The 18746-nt window shown below is 41.4% G+C and overlaps 1 protein-coding gene across 1 annotated transcript in view; it reads left to right on the top strand.

Moving 5' to 3' along the window:
- Window positions 1-18746, top strand: part of IYD (iodotyrosine deiodinase) — a 107844-nt gene that overhangs the window by 84215 nt on the left and 4883 nt on the right. The window contains exon 8 of the transcript XR_012124315.1: window positions 11142-11199. The gene's annotated coding sequence lies outside the window, so the exon portion shown is untranslated. The remainder of the gene's footprint in view (window positions 1-11141; window positions 11200-18746) is intronic.

Here is an 18746-nt window from a genome sequence, read left to right on the forward strand (position 1 = left end):
TAGCAGGTGGAAGAAAACCTGGGAAGATTGATTATTTCTTTGACATACCTTCTTGTAGAGTAACTTCAGCATGTATAGGTTTTAAACTACTAATTAAATTGCACACACATTAACATAATAGGAGTACAGTTACATAACCAAAGCATACCTGTAATTACCAGCCATCTCCAGTGAAACCAAGAAAACCAGTTAGGCACCTTAGGCATTTGTGAAAACTTATCTATAATATGGTGAATATTGTCCAACTGAACTTGAACAGTCTGAGAGAAATCAGACAAATTAAAACAACCCATTCCTGGGGACTGTTCACATCTCATATGTTCTTTTAACAGTAAACAGTCTGTAGTTGTAAGATTTTGGAGCGCTAAAATTTGCACTTCTCCTAATTCTTGGTTGAGTTCCAACAGTTTAGATCCAGTCAAATTTGTTGCTTTGCTGTATGCACAGGCCAGCTTAGATATCTCCTTCTTCATTCCCATGGCAAGTCCAGGAACTGGTGGGATGAGTGCATCTACACCTGTAGCAGTGCATGGATCTTTGTTGGGGTTTTTTGATGATCATCTTCTGGCATGAGTCTTCCCGAGAGTGCTGATGTTGGAAGTTCTTTTTCATATCGTATCTTAGTTCATTTTCAGGGTAGCCAATTTAGGCTTTGATCCTCTGTATAAACACAAACAGACCCTTTGCCTACACTTTTATATGCCCTTTATATCATTGTGTAGAACTCATTGGAGGTCACCACACAGGAACTGCTTTTTTTTTAATCATTAATCTACACTTACATGACGAATATTTTGTTTACTAGGCTCTCCCCTATACCAGGTCCCCCCTATATACCCCTTTACAGTCACTGTCCATCAGCGTAGCAAAATGTTGTAGAATCACTACTTGTCTTCTCTGTGTTGTACAGCCCTCCCCTTTCTCCCCCCCCATGCATGCTAATCTTAATACCCCCCTTTTTCTTCCCCTCCCTTATCCCTCCCTAACCACCCATCCTCCCCAGTCCCTTTCCCTTTGGTACCTGTTAGTCCATTCTTGAGTTCTGTGATTCTGCTGCTATTTTGTTCCTTCAGTTTTTCCTTTGTTCTTATACTCCACAGATGAGTGAAATCATTTGGTATTTCTCTTTCTCTGCTTGGCTTGTTTCACTGAGCATAATACCCTCCAGCTCCATCCATGTTGCAAATGGTAGGATTTGCCCTTTTCTTATGGCTGAGTAGTATTCCATTGTGTATATGTACCACATCTTCTTTATCCATTCATCTATTGATGGACATTTAGGTTGCTTCCAATTCTTGGCTATTGTAAATAGTGCTGGGATAAACATAGGGGTGCATCGGTCTTTCTCATACTTGATTGCTGCATTCTTACGGTAAATTCCTAGGAGTGCAATTCCTGGGCCAAATGGTAAGTCTATTTTGAGCATTTTGATGTATGAGGATAACTTTTAATAATTTAGAATTCTGTTTTCTCCTTCAACAGTATTAGGGGGGTCTCTGCAAATCATGTCAAGTGGTCTGGGGACCCTGGCTTGAGACTTCCCAGCTTGGCTCCATATTCCATATTTCCAGAATTAGTTATCTTAAAAATTATTAAAAATTATTTGACTTAGAAATTAGAAATTACATAGTTCATAATGCTTACGATTATTTAAGACAGATGAATGTGCAAGGGTGAATGGATTAAACATAGAGAAGAGAAAAGACTTGATCTCAACCACTTGGATGACTGTCCCCAAATGAACCAGATTCAAGTCCACCATCTCTCCCAGGACTTGAGGTTTGGATTGGTAGCCCCCTTCTAGAGGGTACCTGCCTTTCTGTTCCAGTTAGTGCTCTTCCCTGCCTTCTGCCCCCAGTCTCCCACCCCCATCTGCACACATTGTTACTTTGAGCAGGGTCTTTTTCCCTGACCAGAACTCCCAGCATGCTGCAAGTTTGGGGCCCTGTCCAATATAACCCATTAATGACCAGCTCATAGTTTAGTCAACTACTTTTGTGACATCCCATCTCATGAGAACATTTGGCTTACTCTCCCCAGGCAAATCTATGTATTTTTTTTTTATTGCTCTTTTCATTAGAGGAAAGATCAATGGCCATATTTGTTTAGAAAATAGACACAGAGGTTTCACCTGGGAAGAGAGGGGTCCTAGTAAAGGGTATTGTCAAGTATACTAAATCTTAAGGTCAATGGATGCGGCAGCAATATGTCATACAGTTGAGGTCAGGTTGCAGAAGGGGACTTCTCAAGTAAGTTACATGAGTAGGTGGCCCAGACACCCACATCACTGGTCTCTAAAGCACTGTAGCTTCCAACTTTGCTCATGACTACAGCCTTGTAAGTCTTTCCTATAATCTACTAGGTGAGAGCAAGGAATGAAGTAGAACAGAAAAATGTCAAATATCAACTTTTATTTCTAAGGAAATTCCCAGTTGATTAAAATACACATTAACTGTCCACAGTGTCTTTGGAACAAAAGCCAAACTTCATTGTCTATTTTATTATCTGTACTGCTCTGTTTATTCTTCCAAATTATGTCTAATAATGAAAATATTCTTCCTGAAATACTCTTAAGTCTATTTCCAGTGAGTAAAAAAAAAATAAACAAAATAAACTTCAGGGACTAAGCCAGCCTGCAGGCCATTCTAGCCCACTATTATATTAATAATTATTTTTTCATAAGTGTGTATTTATTCCCAATGGGTGTGTCCTAGATTCCATTATGAACATCCGTGAAGACCGTAGCAACGTCTTCTAATGAAGACCCAATGCTGTATCCTAGATGCCCCCACCAACTCAGCTCAGCTGAGAGGACAGATCACACCTGAAACCGATGTTCTGTCTTTCCCTGGCCAAGGAGTTCATTCCCTTCCAGTAAATGAGACTTCATCCCTTACACAGATGCACCTTCCCGATTTCATCAGATGAGATGAGATACTTGTTGGGGGATGACCACAAGTCTTGGCTTAAGGAAGCAAATCAAATGTGTGAACTTAGTAAGAGCACAAGCCTGATATGTACTGTTAAGAAAATTATATTGGATTGAAGATAGCACGTTCTCCTCCTAGTGAGCCAGCAATATCCCAAGGTGATTTTGTAAAGAGAGGGATAAAATAATTTCAGCAAGAAATTTCATGTTCTGGAAATGGGAGTTGTGGATGGCATGTAATAGTTCTCAATAAGAACTTTAGAATTTAATTACAGTCTCAAAACAATGATAAAGGAGGACTCCAGATATCAAATCATACTCTAAAATTAAGAAATTAAGCATTGTGTTATTGGCACAGATATAAGAAAATAAATCAGCCGAGCACATTAGAAACTCCAGAAGCAAAGCCCCTTGTGGCATATAGGAATTCAGTTAATGAAAACCATGAAATTTCAAAACAGTGATGAAAGAAACTTCAATAAATAGTGTCAAGAAAATTTGCTACACATTTAGTAAAAGAAAAAAGATCCCTCAAATACCTTATACTATGCACAAAATAAACTTCATATGGATTAAAGAGTTAAGAACAAAAATTCCTAAAACAAAACCTAGTGTAGAAGAAAATATAAATGAATGAGTTATTTATTGCCTAGGAGCAAACTGTCCCAAAACTTAGTACTTTAAAGCTACAATCACTTATTATTGCTCACACGTCTGCAAGTCATCTGGGCAGTCCTGCTGATGTGGGCCAGGTGTGGCTGATCTCAGCTGGCTTTGCTCATGAGGCAGCAGTCAGCTGGCCGGTGGGCTGGGGGTTGGCTCTCTAGCATGGCCTTACCCGCATGTCTGCTGGTTGGCCGGATACAGGCATGGGTGAGGGCAACTAGGCCACGTGTCTCTTATCATCCAGTTAGCCAGCCTACATTTTTCACACGGCTTCTGTAGGGTTTCAGAAATGGAGTAAATGGTGTATATTGTCACTTTTGTTACATTCCATTGGCCAATGCAGGTCACAAGTTGGGAAATAGGTACCATCTCTTAGTGGGAGAAGCAACAAAGTCACATTGCAAAGGGCATGGCCACAGGGAGTGACAGACTGGGCCATTTTTTGCAGTTTTCCACAGGAAGAAAGTTGTTTTTTTTATGCTCTTAGGTTTGTTTTCATAAAAATTTAAAACTTAGGCACAATAAAAGATTCCATAAACCAAGTTAAAAGAGAAATGTCAAGTTGATAAAAACATTAGCAGTATATATGGCAAAGTGTTCCCAATACATAATAAAAATATTAATATTCTAATCTAAAAATAAGCAAAGATCCAAAATAGTAAATTCTCTTATATAAGAATTCTCTTATATAAGAATGTCTGATAAACATCTGTGTGGGGAAGTTGGGGTTCCTATGGCCAGGATCCTCACTGAACTTAAACCGCCTGATGATGTAACTGGCCTTTGCTATGCTGCCACTTCCACACCTGTGGGCAATAAGCTATTGTTGCGCTATATAGACAGCTCGGCCCAGTGCTCTGGGCAGAGGCAGAGGTGCTAGTGCTTGACCTACTGCACGAGAACAAGCCGGGTAATAAACCCTTTCACCCCAAGAACGTTTTGCTGTCGATTCCTTTAGTCACACTGAATCTATAACGAACTTGTCTGGGACTGAAACCCATTGGCAAGATAATCTGGAAAGATGTTCCATCTCATTAGTAATCTATAAAAGCAAACTTAAAGGAAAAAAAAAATAAAGCTTCTCCCTGAAATGACTGGCAAAGAGGAAAGTGATTCAAAGTATTCAGAGTTGTAAGCATGCAAAGAAATGGACTTTCAAATACTATCAGTGGGTATAAGTTTGCATATCTTTTTGGAGGCCAATCAGCAATATATATAAAAATACATTTAGCATGTGGATGCTCTGTGTCCTACCTAGTAATATTTCTTAAGGGAATGATTGGCAATTGTTTATAACAACTGAAAACAACCCACCCATCAGTCTAGCAGTAGAGAACCGGATACGCAAATTATGGCAGCATGTCCGCACGATGTGTGCATGTGTCTTTGTTCCTGCTGCTGTCACATAATACGAGCAACCAGGTGGTTTATAAACAACAGAAATTTATTTCTCACAATTCTAGAAGCTAGCGTGGTCAAATGAGGGCCCTCCTCCAGCTGGCAAACTTCTCATTGTATCCTCACTGATAGAACACTCAAGAGCTCTGAGGGGTCTCTTACAAAGGCACTAACCCCATTCATGAGGGTGCCACTCTCATGATTTTTTGGCACCTCCCAAAGGCCCGGCTGCCTAATACGAGCACCTTGGGGATTAGAATTTCAACATATGAATGGGGGATGGGACGCACACATCCAGACCAGAGCAACCTGCAACCATTAAAAGGACCGAGACAAATTCCATGTGAGCTCTTAAAGAGACACCATGACAGTATCTCTCATAGGATCCTGTTTTAGTCAAGGCTACTTTGTTTCAAACTCTAGGACCTTACCCACGAAATTCCTTCTGACTGGAAACATTCTTTTCAACCACCCATTTTCAAACACAATACCATAGTCCAGCAGGAGCGGCCCCCAGCTGACACATCTTTCCCTAACAGAAGAATTAACAGCTTCCTCCTTTGTGTGCCCTGTACCAGTACCCAGGCCACAAGGGCACTAGTGTTTATTTCTTCCACGGCCCAGTCTAGTTAGTTCTCTCTCTCTTTCTCTCTCACACACATACACACTGTAGTTGGCTTAAAGAAAGAGGAAGAAAAATAAATAGAAGATATTTTGTGAATAAAGGAGATTGAGTGTTAGAAATTTTTGAACAATGTTCAAAGAGACTAGGATGGTTAGGGGGTACCTTTGATTTATATTTGGATTTTTAAAAATTTGGTTGCTTGTTTTGTTTTATCTCCTGAGGGGAACAATGCCCTAGGCTAGGCATGTGGAGTGTGCCCCCCTGCTGAAGGCCTGGAAGAGCGTTGGGGGACATGGTAGCATTTCATCTGCCAGAGGCAAGCCTGCTGGAAGCTGCAGTGTGGACCCAAGTCTTACCTGCTGTGTAGGTCTGAGCGCACTCAGAACACACATGGATTTATCTACCGTTCGCATTGTATTTTTTTTTATTTATATGAGCTAATCTACTGAGGGTTTATAAGTAATAGAAAATTAGAAGGCACTTAGAGTTTGAAGGAAAAGGAATCTGTTTGCTTGAACTATGCCCAGAAAGGGGGAGGGGGAACAAAGCTGAAACCCCCCAAGGAAAGAGAGAAGAAAGCCAGGGTGCCCACCCTCCCTGCTAAGAAAACCTGGAAACAAGAGATCATTCTTGTGAGATGGGGTCGTTTTGTGTGAAGGAAAGAAACACAGAGACAAAGATGAAAGAGAGGTAGAGAGAGAGAAAGAGGAAGGAAGGAAGGGAGGGAGGGGAAAAAGGGACCACTTAGGGGAAAAACATGAATCACTCACTATATGTTCAAGGACATAGTTCCTGATATGTTGCACCGCTCATGTGTGGCTGGATTTTGAGTCTTAAGGCATGTGTATGCCCATTGTTAAAGTGTAACCATCTAGTATATTCTTCCCATACTGCCCCACCTTGAAACACATTGTGTGTTGATTGAATTTTAAACCATGTATTTCTCTCTTCCCCAACAAGTGCAAACCTTAGAAAAGAGAGGTAACTGATTTTTTAAAAAATATAATCATGTAGGAACTTGTATCAATTTCCAGACATTAGCACATTTTAAAGCTACTTCAGGGGTAACACCTATCAAATGAGACACTAGTTTGGATTAAAATTGGAATAATGACAATATATGTAAACTCTACAGTCTTTAGTTGGTATAAAAATTACAGACTACCAACTAAAACATGGTGACATTCTTTAAATTTTCTGAAAGAGTGAGATTTCATCTTAATGCAGAAATGAACTCCCCTAGATGAAAGCAGGCATGATCTCCCCAAATTGTACACATCAACTTAATCTCACTGGATTATTACAAAATAGGTATGTCTTACAGTTAAAGCCCCCACAGCCATGAACTTCCCGTCTGGGGTCTGCTAGGTTAATGATTAGCTTTGGCTTACTGGTTTTAATGACTCCTGAAGCTTGGAGTTGGGCTGTTTTGTCTGTGTTAAATCCAGATTTCTTGAGTATTTCTTGTGAGTGTTCTTCTAAGACAAGACTCCATCTAGAAGGGACAGAAGCTGGAGTTATTGAAGGAAATGAAACTGGCTCTGGGTGTCACCATCTATTGATCCTTGATAAGAGAGGTGTGCTCCTTATTCTTCAGGAATTGAGAAACATCATCAAATGACAGAACAGGGGTTACACATTCATCCAGCTGTGGGGAGATCTTGCACGGTTCTGCTTTCGTCTTCTTAGGGAATATGACTGCATAGAGTGTCTTCAGCCTCAGCTAGTCTGGTGAAGCCAGCTGCTTGGGAAGTTTTGAAGGATCAAGACCAAGTCCTTTCAGACACTTCTCATACATGGGGCTTCCAAAGCCTCCACAGCCATGAACTTCCCATTAGGGATCCGATAGGCTTCATCAAAGGCCACAGACTGTCATTTAGATTTTTCTCCCTTTGCTTTGTTAAAATTGTCTACATTCTATATGCAGCTAACATGCTGCACCTCCTTTCACATTTGCATAGTCCTTTGTCAGACTAGGGACATTAAAGAAGAGCCATCACAATAGCCAGTGCCCCAAAGAACCCCTCCACCCCTCCAACTGAGGGAGCCAGGAGATGGTGCAGATGGTCTCTCATGTTCCCCACCAGATTTTGACAACTCACCAGACAAAGCTGAAAAGTTAATATTAGGCCCATTGCTTTGGGAATAGTTACTGAATTGGTTCAGTCTAGTAGAAACCTTAATATAGATAAATCTCAGATTCTTCCATAATATGTCCTCTGGCAAAAATTTCCCTTTCCCCTGAGTCCCTTTGGATCAATCAACAGAAGACAGATTTTTTCAGGGACAGTGGGACCTTCTGGCCTTCAAGCGCAGAGCCAGTGAAGGCTTATTTGATTTGCAAATTCAAATGTGCCTTTTTGGTGCAAACCCACTGGGCTCCAAAGTCAGCTAGAATCATGGCACAGATTGAAGAAGGAAATTTCCCAGCCAACTCCAGTGCCAGCACTGTGCTCCAGGCCACATTCGCTTGACACACAGGGAGCTGGAGATAGCTGCGTTTAAATGTAAACTCAGGACTTTAAAGAAAGAAAAAGCCCCATCCACTGAAGAGTCAATAAGTAACTTCTAAAATTAATATGGGTATCTTCCAGCTTCCACTGCTTTTGTAGCATATATCCTTTCAACTACTAAGTACAGTTACTAACTAAAGGCACATAGCTCTCTCATTGAGATCCTGATGTCAAAATGTTTTACAGGATTAAAATGTAGTCACATCTTGGGAAAGACTTAGGCCGGGGATATCATCTAAACACAGATGTTTCAGAGTGAGTGGTAACACGTGGGCAGAGCTAGAGATCTGCCGAGATTAGGGACATGTGGGGCATCCCCTCCCTCTCTGACTAGAATCAGGAGAGGCAGAGAGTCAGAGCAGAGACAAGGGACTGCCGTTAGAGAGTCCCTTTAGAGAAAGACAGCCCCCTGGGAGGGGCATGACTCCTGGATTTTGGTGGTGATACCTACCTCCTTTACCAGTTCTACTAAACTACTAACAACCACCATCAACAACAATAATAATAAAGGCGATAATTACAAGATCTTCTCATTGGAGGTAGGAGGAAATGCAATGGATAAACTGTACTACCTCCAGACGATGGAATATTATTCAGCCCTAAAAAGAAATGAGTTCTCTGGCTATGAAAAGACATGGAAGAAACTCAAATGCATATTACTAAGTGGAAGAAACCAATCTGAAAAGGCTTCATATTGTATGATTTCAGCTATGACCTTCTGGAAAAGGCAAAACTATGGACACAGTAAAAAGATCAGTGGCTGACAAGGGTGATGGGAGAGGTAGGGGTGAACATGTGGAGCACAGAGGATTTTTAGGGCACTGAAACTACTCTGTATGGGGCTATAATGGTGGAGACGTGTCATTATCAATTTGTTGAAACCTGTTGAATGTCCAACACAAGAGTGCACTGAGACAGACTATGGCCTCTAGGTGACAATGACACGTCAGTATAGGTTCATCAGGAGTAACAAGTGGGAATTTTGATAATGGAGAAGGCTATGCATGGATGGGGTCAGGGGGTATATGGAAAATTGCTGTACCTTCTGCTCCATTTTGCTGTGAATCTAAAACTGTTCTAAAAAAATGGTCTATTTAAAACAAAATTTTTTTAGAGGACAGGAAGTGGCATGATTCACACAGAGTACCTGCAGGGATGGAGGAAAGCAGGTATGCAGGTGATAGGTAAGCTGATGTGGTTTTCAGAAAGTTGATGGAATTCACACCTGATGACTTTAGTTTTCTTGGTGAAATAGGACACTTTTTGGCCAAGGGTAAAGTCTGGAGTTTGGGTAGGGAATTAGAAGAGAGAAAAATAAAGATTTGAAATAATTGCTGGGTGGTAAGGGGTAAGAGGCCAACAAAAGACAAGTAAAAAGATCTGAAATGTGCTGAGGGTCCAACTGAGGGAGGAGACCAGGAGTTTGTAGTGGATCCAATATATTCTGCTGAGCGATTTGCTCCAGTGACACTTAGCAGCATTAGTGACAGAATGTCAGACTGATCCAGAGGTTTTGTTGGGGTAGGGCTAGAAGAGAGGTTTAAAGAGTTGAGAACATTCATGAGAAAAACACATGGTTTAGAGGATCGATCCTGTGGCCTGAGTTGCCTCAAGAAATTAGACCAGGAAAGCACAGCTAGGTTGGGAGAAGTGAAGAGATGTGTAACAGGTGTAGTCAAGAGCATGTGTAGAAAGGACAAGGCTGACAGGACGTGAAATATGGTTGAGGTGGGGATATTAGAACTTAAGAGTTCAGAGGTGACCCATTCTGAGTGCTGACAAGGTGTGGGGTTGGAGATTCAACCGGGTACCAGAAATGGATGGAAGAGACTATGGAAGGAAGGGTATCAAGACTCTAGGAGGTGGCCCTTGTGTGCTGTCTACATGGACACTGCAGTGGCTCAAGAACTGGTGGCAGGACATGAGATGGAGAGAAGCCTGTGGTCTTTGTGCCGAAGTCCTCTGCAAAGGTGGGAAGTGACCAGCAGGTCAACGGAGGGCAGTGAGAAGCCAGTGGGCGTGAGCCACAAAGGCTATGGGAAAGGGGAGAGAGTCCAGCCGAAAAGCCTGTACCATGCCTGTGGGTAACGGCGTTGCCATCGGAGTGAAGCAAACATGGGTTCAAGTCCCAGTTGTGCCACTTGGAAGTCGTAGACTCTGGCCAAGTTCCACAGCCTTGGGGTCCTTAGTTTCGTCATCCCCGAAGTGGGGATGATGCCACACCCTCAGTTCTCGTGAGAACCAGGACCGTATGTGTGGGAGGGGAAGCACAGTCCTGATCCGTGATAAGCATCTGATAAAAGGCAGCTTCCCTCTGCCTGGAATGCCCTTGTTTTTCTCATTTATTTAAAGTCCTACTTTCCTATTAGGATTCAGATCAAATGTCAACTCTTCTCCACAAAGTTGTCTGTGTTCCATGAGTTCAAACTGCTCTTTCTCCTCAATGAACTCCCATAGCGGTTTCTTTGATTTTCTCCTGCAGTTACAGTTGAGTTCTTTCTAGACATGCCTTGCGTCCCTCTCAAATTGCAGATTTATGGAGAGCGGGAATACTAGCTTACTTGTCTGTATTTCAACCGAGTAATCAATAAATACTTGTTGAATTCTCCCTATTTCAATCTCCACATTATTCTAATAAAGTTAGATTATAAAGACTTATAATTGATTGGAAAACAAAAACAAAAACTTTTAAATTGCTGACAAAAATCTTGGCCTCAGATACTCTAAACACGAAGCCTGAGGACTTCCAGAGAAAAACTGTGAGATCACATCCATGGATTATAGCATCTGGTAGTTCTGAGATCAAAAGATTTCATGTGAAAGAGTCCAGGCATTCATAACCTTAACTGACAGTAAAATATGTTCTAAAATCAGTGCGTTAGAGTTTGGCACATTTGTCTTATTTTAAGCCAATGCTTTAATTTGTTTTTCTGTGTATCTTAAGCCATGTAGAAATCACCGTTGGTTTCAGGTAAAGGAGATAACACAGAATTTTATGGTCTTTTACTAGAATATGGAAGAATGCCCTGCAAGACAAAAATCAGATCATCATTAAAATCTCCTTAACAGTAAGTATACGGCTGCACAAGGAAGCCCCTTTCCACCTCTAAACACATAAAAAGTCATGAAAAGAAAGGAACTATGGTTACACAACTCAGACAAATCTCAGAATCAGTGTGTTGCACAAAGGGAGCCAGACCCAAGAATAAACACTGTACGATTGCATTTATATGAAATTCTAAAAAAGGCAAAACTAACTTACAGTGGCAGAAAGCATTGGTTGTCGGAGGGCAGGGGGTGATTGCAAAAGGGCAAATGGAACATTTTTGGATGACGGAAGAGATCTGATGCTCGATAGGAGCGTGGGCAACCTGGGTATGTGCATTTATCAAAATTCATATAGCTGTACATTTTAAATGGGTGTATTTTATTTTCAGCAAGTTATTCCTCAACAAAAGTGATTTAAAAATAAAATTTTTTTAAACTTTAATTTAAATCAGGTTAATCTAACCAATTCTTTATATACCAGGACCCTCTGAGCCAGTATTATCAGTAATGTTTCTAGGTTGTTGATGGGATGGAGAAAGCTTACAATGAATTAATCAAAAGTTTGTTAAAATACTTGCTTAAAGGAAGAGATCCATCTGTTTGGACAAGGAGGCACTAACAACAAAATAGAAGGTTTTTTCCAAGGCCAGAACTCTCTTTTTGTTTCCTGTTACACCAAAAGAAATGGAGGAAGTAAATAACTGAAGGGGTGGTTGAGTGTTTTCGCCTGCCAAGGCCACATGTGGGGGTCCTTCCTGATCCATGGTAAGCATGGGCTGGAAAGAAAGCTAATGTGGGTGCTTTGGAAGCAAAGTTGCATGGAGGACCCACAAATTCAGGAGCTAGGAACAAATCCATGGACATTCTATAACCCACCAAACACATGTAAAGCGGTTACACTGAGCAGTAATTGTCAACAGCTGAAAATTAGAAAGCTGGTTCGCAACAGCTTTGATGGGTGTGTCTTATAATTTTTCTATACATGAATCATCCAGCTAAATATAATAATTAGAAACTTTATCAAATCTTGTACTTAGTTGGTTTAACAAAGTTTTTTTATTTTCACTTCAAATATCATTTGTCATTGGTGGGAAAATCCTCCAGTTCCGTGTCTGGAAGGGATCCATCTGTTTGGACGAGGAGGCTCCTGCCCAGGCACCACCAGGAGCTGCTAAGCAAGTGGTATAGGTCAAGGTGCTCAGGCTTCGGAAGGCTAATGCAAGTCTCAATGAAGAAAAGAGAATCGTCAGATACATGATCTGGCATTTTATAAAATGCTGCTTTCTGTGCTGCCCACTGGGCCTCATTTGTCTTTTACAGTTTCGTCTCCCAAACTAGAGAGCAGGAATCCTAGTCTGCGCCTCCCAGAATAAATACCCACCATACTCACATTTGGCCCCTGGCCCCATAGTGCTTTCTTTTTAATGAGTGTTCTATTCATGGTCTCAGCTCAGGACTCGCCCCCCCCACACACATCTGTCCCCTCCCATCCCCGCACAGCCCCCTAACCCCCGACCTGAAGCTAAATACTTGGCTCCAACCTTTGTTATATAAGTTTCTAACATCCTGAGAGCCTACTTCTCCTTGACTAATTCAGCCCTAGGACCCCACATTTTTGCAGTCTTCCAGGGGACACTCACCTCTCTTCTCTTTCCCCATCCCCAGTCCAGTGGCCTGAGGCCCTGCACCTTTGCCTTGATGCTACCCTCAGATGTGTCTTCATTCTGCAGAGAGATTTTGCTTTGGTAGACAGCAAAGGTGGGTTACATGCAGCCCAGTGCAGGTATATGTAGCTGCAAACACCAGAAGGGGCCCAGAATACAAACACACAGATTTAATTTTTAAAAAGGAATGTTACCTGCATTTACCAAGTGCTGTGACCTCACCTGTGTCTGATATCCACATCCGGTGGGTCTGGTGATTCTTTAGACCCCAGGAATCCCTGATGTGAACGGATCACACCAGGCAGTTACATTCCCACTCGCAGGGGTCACAGATTTGGGCTTGGAACCGCCCTCTTGTCCCCACACAATGCATAAAGCTGTGCCTAGAGTTTTTTCTTTTCCAGAAAGGAACTTTCTCTTTCCTAATGGAGTGTATTCAGAAAATTGAATCTAATTCTTAATTCTATAAGGGAGGTTTGACCCAAAAAAGTGTACGTAGTGATTTTCTTTCTCCCAAAAAGTCTCATTTCCATTAATTTTAAAGATTTGGGGAGTTGATAGGCATTCTGAGAGAAGTTATCTTCCTCATTGAAAAAATATTAAGATGTTTCCTTTCTATAAAATTTAGAGTCCATCAAATATAAAGTATAATCCTGAAAGAGCTGCTGTTCCAGAACAGAAAAGACAATCTAAAGCTCTCTAATTCCCAAGTACGGCTGGGAGGCAGGAATAGAGTGGGAAAATCTCAAAAAAAGGGGGGTGGGACTATTTTCTCATAATGCTTAACAATGGGCAAATACTTACAAAAAGAAATGTGCAGAAGAACTTTATCATAAGGGCAGAGACCTTTGCCAAGTAACTTGAAGCCCTAATATTTGGTGGTTATTTCATAGGCTGAAAGTCTTCAAATGAGATGTCACATAATTTTATGATTCTCTTGGTTGGCAGACATAAAACAAGAAAGAGAAATCCTAAACAGTAATTGCAAGCTAGCAGATCTTCTAGCTGAGGACGTCTAATTGATTTTTCATGCGGTTTTTAGAGGCTGGCTGATCATTTACATCAGTTCGCTTTGCATGCAATTCACCACACAGTGGACAGATGGAAAAGCTACACAACAATTTACTGGGGTGGAAAAGAGAAAATACTTCTCTCCTCATGTGAAGCAGTGAAACCATGGATCCCTCTGAAAGAAAGATGATTTTTAATTATTTCTATTTCCTCTCTTATAAAGGAAGCATGAATACAGGAATCTAAATAAATGCAAGGCCCAACAAATATACAATAACTTCAAAGAGGTTTTCTGTCTGTATGTAAAGAAGGGTGTGCCTTAGGTTCTAGCCCACATTTCTAGTTGCCATAATAACTTCCATACATGCTCAGAGCCTTGTTTCATCCAATCCAAGGCTTGGTGTCTGACAAAGGCTACAGGTTACATCTTGTAGAAAGACACAGTTATTATCTCTCAAATGTTAGGATAAGAAAACTGAAAGTACCCATCTAACATGGCCCTGAGATTCTCTATACGCCCATCCTTTCAGCTACCACATCTGTATCATGAAGAACTGGAGTCCATGACCTTCAGCCTGAACTCCTCTCCTTGATCCAGACGGTTCCGATCTCCCTTCCTCTAGGGCTGTTTGTCTTTTCTCACTGTTTGCATTCTAACTTTATCCTTCTAATTTGAACCTCTGCACAGTTTTCCTACCCTATGTCTTCTCTCCTTGGAGACAGATTCTCCATCTTGGCTGCCCTATCTCCAAACTGTCTTTGTTTTAGACCTTCCCATTCCTTCTGCAGAAATCAGTCAAAATAAATTGTAAAAGGTATTTACATGCTCATTCTGACCTTTTCTGAAAGTAACGAGTACAATTTATTCATTGTAGCTTTCAAATATATAGAAAATTATTTAGACTAGAACAATCTTTCTCTTTTTCCAATGTTCTTCCTAGTAATGTTTTATTTATTATTATTTTAGTAGTAATGTATCCTATATACTATTCCTACACTATTTACCATTTGGCTGGTGTTTTTTGGTCCCAACAGGTCAAAAAACTCTATAGGTGACTCCTATAGGTTGAACACTCTATAGGTGACTCCTAAACCCTTTCCTAGGCTGTGACAATTATTTCAGTGTTTGTCATTTACGACACAGGTATTTCCCCACAAGGATTAACTTGCACAGATCCACACACAAGCTCAACATTACTCTTCTGGCCACTCTGTGAGTTTCCAGTGATCTTCTGGTTCATAACCTCAGCTCAACATTTGACTACATAAACATGATTAGTACCATCCACGCACTTTGAAAAATCATTATGCATTTTCTCTTTTATTTTTGATTAACACATGAAAAATTCTAGGTTCTTTTCCAATTTCACTTCAATCTTTAAAATCTAGCCTGTGCTTGGGAAAATTTCCAGGCCTTTGGTCAACCAGCCAATCAACTAGAGCTTATTGAGAATGAGCATTATGTGTAGGGGATTGTAGAGATGAGAGTATTTATGTCTGACCAGCTTGTTGAGACTGGAGGTTTGAGTCATAATTTTTGGCTCATAGGATGCCCCTGAGTGCCTGCCTAGGGACATAAATAATACTGACAGTTCAGCAGTTCTCCATGAAGCACAGTGTTCCTATAAAATTAAAGTTTATAATTTGGTCAATAAGACACAATTTCATTCCACTCCTTCCTAATGGCTTAGCTTTGCCTCTTCTGTTAATATAGTTCGGCTATATCCTGTTTATCTACTCACCCATTTCAAAAGAAATTTGGGAGTTGGAATCCCCCTCTAGCTTTTTCTCCAAGGGTAATTCTGGAGAAGAGCACATTTTTCCTTGTCTTAAAAAAAAATTCAGAAATGAATAATTAGCAACATCAAGTGCCAGCACTGAGTAACTCATTCTTTGAACGGCCTCTCAGTATTGTGTTTGGATTCCCCTCAAAGCAGCTCTTCCTTTGCTTGGGAAGCCAGTCTGATTTCTGATTGTTCCTGACCTGGAACATTCTCAGAAGTCTTGCTTAGGCCAACAGAGTGTCATCTCCAACCTCCCTGGAGCCCCTGACCCTGCCTGGAAAGCTCTCTGCATTTCCTCAGAAGGCGTCCCCACTGGTCCTCCACAAGGGTGTTTCTAGTCGAATCCTCTCCTGTACAAGACGTGAACACAAAACATAAGGTGAATTGTGGCCTCCAGGACAGATTACGGTGGGAATCAGGGCTCTGTGTGACCTTGGACAAGTTAGTTAACCTGTTTCCATCCTTCCCTTTCCTCAGTTTCATATAATAATAACAATAATAATTAATAATAATAGAACAGCCCTCATAGGGTTGTTCAGAAGATTGAATGAATTCATATAGATGAAATGCTTGGAAAAGAGCAGTACTCTTCAAGTGTTAATAATTGTTAGTGTTATTTAGAGAAAGTAGAATAACCACTCAACTCCTGACAAATCTACAAACTAACTTGCATTCACTTTCACTTACACCCTTTTCTCCCTTCTTTTGCTAAATTCTTTTAGGCTGTCTAAGATTAATTCTACCCAGTACTTCAGACTCATCCTATGACTTAGCACCCCCACCCCCACCCCCTGCCCCCCGCTGCTTTCTCAGGGACCTCCTGCATTGTAACCTAGCACCCTGTCTTCCTACATCTTAAATCCCACCCCCTTCATTATAATTTCTCTCAGCATTGAACATACTCAAGATTTTCTCATTAAAAAAATAAAAGTAATCTCTTTGAGCTCCTACTCACCTAAATGACTACTTCATCTCTCACTGTCTCTACAAAGATGAAATGCCTGGAAAACTTTTCTCTCCTCTCTGACCCTCCCTGGCCTCCCACCGTGCCTCAGACGCACAGTTTGGTCACAGTTCCTTTCCTCCACTGAAATACCTCTCAGCCATGTCTGTCCTTCTCCTTCCAGAATAGTGAAGTTGGAAGAAACCCCGAAGGTCATCACTTGAATTCCTTAATCACACAATGAGAATGAACAGGGGTCAGAGCTCAGACATTCTGATTACTCTCTTAGTGTTCTTTTCCTAATGCAAAAAGTCTTTTCAAAAAGGAACACAATTAAGGCAAGTTCTTTTTATCCCCTGAAGTATGGGAATGCTTGTAGTTCAAAGATTTTAGAGTTAAATGATTTGTGGGCTATGCCATTAACAAAGCCACCACAGCCAGACCAGAAAGAGGGACACCTCATTGGCAAGCCCAGCTCATTCTACCAAGAACTCCATGCCACCTCCAGGGCGCCCCCAGAATGGGCACTGGGCTTGTGCAATGTGGGAATCTCCAGTAATTCACTGAACTTTCTCTTTGATCCTATGTCAACCTGTCCTGGTACCAGAAGAACAACTGGTGGTAAACCATGCTATTTATAGGCACCTATTCTCCTTCAGTATGATTTCTTATGAAATCAAAGAAAATGATTTTGTCCAGTTTCCTCTTTGGAGTTAAACTACTGGCAGAGCCCGATCCAGTGACACTTTCAAACGTCCTCATCAGGGGACCTTCAATTCCATCATCTCCTGGTCCTCTAACTGGGGCGACTCCATCCCCCTGGTAAACCCCAACTCAATCTCACGATCTAATTTCACTACTCCCTGCAGCTGGGTTGCTGAGCCTTGCGGAGACCTAGGAGGCATTAAACAGTGTAATTAATTGATTTCAAGAGGCTACCACAAGAAATATATAGATATCATACATAGTGCTAGATCTTTAAGATTTATGATCTAGTTGGGGAGACAAGATGAACACAAGTGAATTAATTAAAGAGCAGTAAATGGTAACGCACATATAATCTCTGTTAGCAAATGATCAACACACAAATAAAAAGCTCCAATAGTTGAACAAGTTCAGAAGTACTTAAGCCTGATGCCAGAAGTTCTGACCTCTAGACTCTAACTGCTACTACATTCTGCGATCTTGCCTCCACTTGCTGAAACTTCCTTTCCCCTCCCCTACTCACATCACTGAGGGAAATGTTTACTTCAGGTATGCTTGATTGGAACTTGAATTCATTTTACTCCAAGAAACAGTTGTTAGGAATGATGTAAAACAGTTGTTAGACTTGATGTAAATGACGTAAATTATAGGTTAAATGGGCTTTTGTGAACTATTTATAACTATTTCTCTGGCAAAGCTGCTCTGAATACAATATGACCTGCTTTCCAGTGAAGTGTCAAAATACACACCCTTCTTTCAGGTTCAAATACTCAAAACTAAGAACACAGGAAGGATATCCCACCTGCTCCACAATGTTCTTCCTCATCAGCAATGTTGATTCTCTTCTTAATGTTTCATGCAAATAACTACAAATATATTGAGCAATAAAGCATAGTGGGTCACATGTTCTTTGTTTTCAAGGAGACTGGCACTCCTCCACTTCCTCGGGGTCTTTTCCTGTTCAAGGGCAGGAGGACTCAAAGCACTTCGGGAAACCTGACAAGGGACTGCAATGCTTTGTGCACAGCCCCAGCTCTCGAGGTGGGGAGATGAATGAGCTATCTTGGTTTGCACTCTTGGCCTAACCTGAGCAAGACAGCTTTTAGAAGAGATACTGTTTATATCTTGAGGCGGCTAATTAATACAAGTGGAGTCAGAACCGAGAGGCACAAATGCCCAGCGTGCTGTTTGGCAGTGCTGCTCCATGTGTGCTCCGCGGATCAGCGGCATCCGCCTCATCCGGGCGCTATACCCAGAATCAGAACCTCTGAGGTGAGGCCCAAGTATCTGGGCTTTCCCAAGCTCTCCCAGTGATTTTTATGCACACAGAAGAGCCGTGTCTTCTCTCAGCTCTGCGGGCCTGGGGTCAGTGGGATTTGCTGGGACTTGCAAAGACCCCTTTGCTCCCAGGGCTAGTGCCCCACCTGGCTGTGGTGGGTCGAGCAGTCAGCTGAGTGCAG

This window comes from Manis javanica, chromosome 13 (genome assembly GCF_040802235.1).
Source record: "Manis javanica isolate MJ-LG chromosome 13, MJ_LKY, whole genome shotgun sequence".
NCBI lineage: Eukaryota > Metazoa > Chordata > Mammalia > Pholidota > Manidae > Manis > Manis javanica.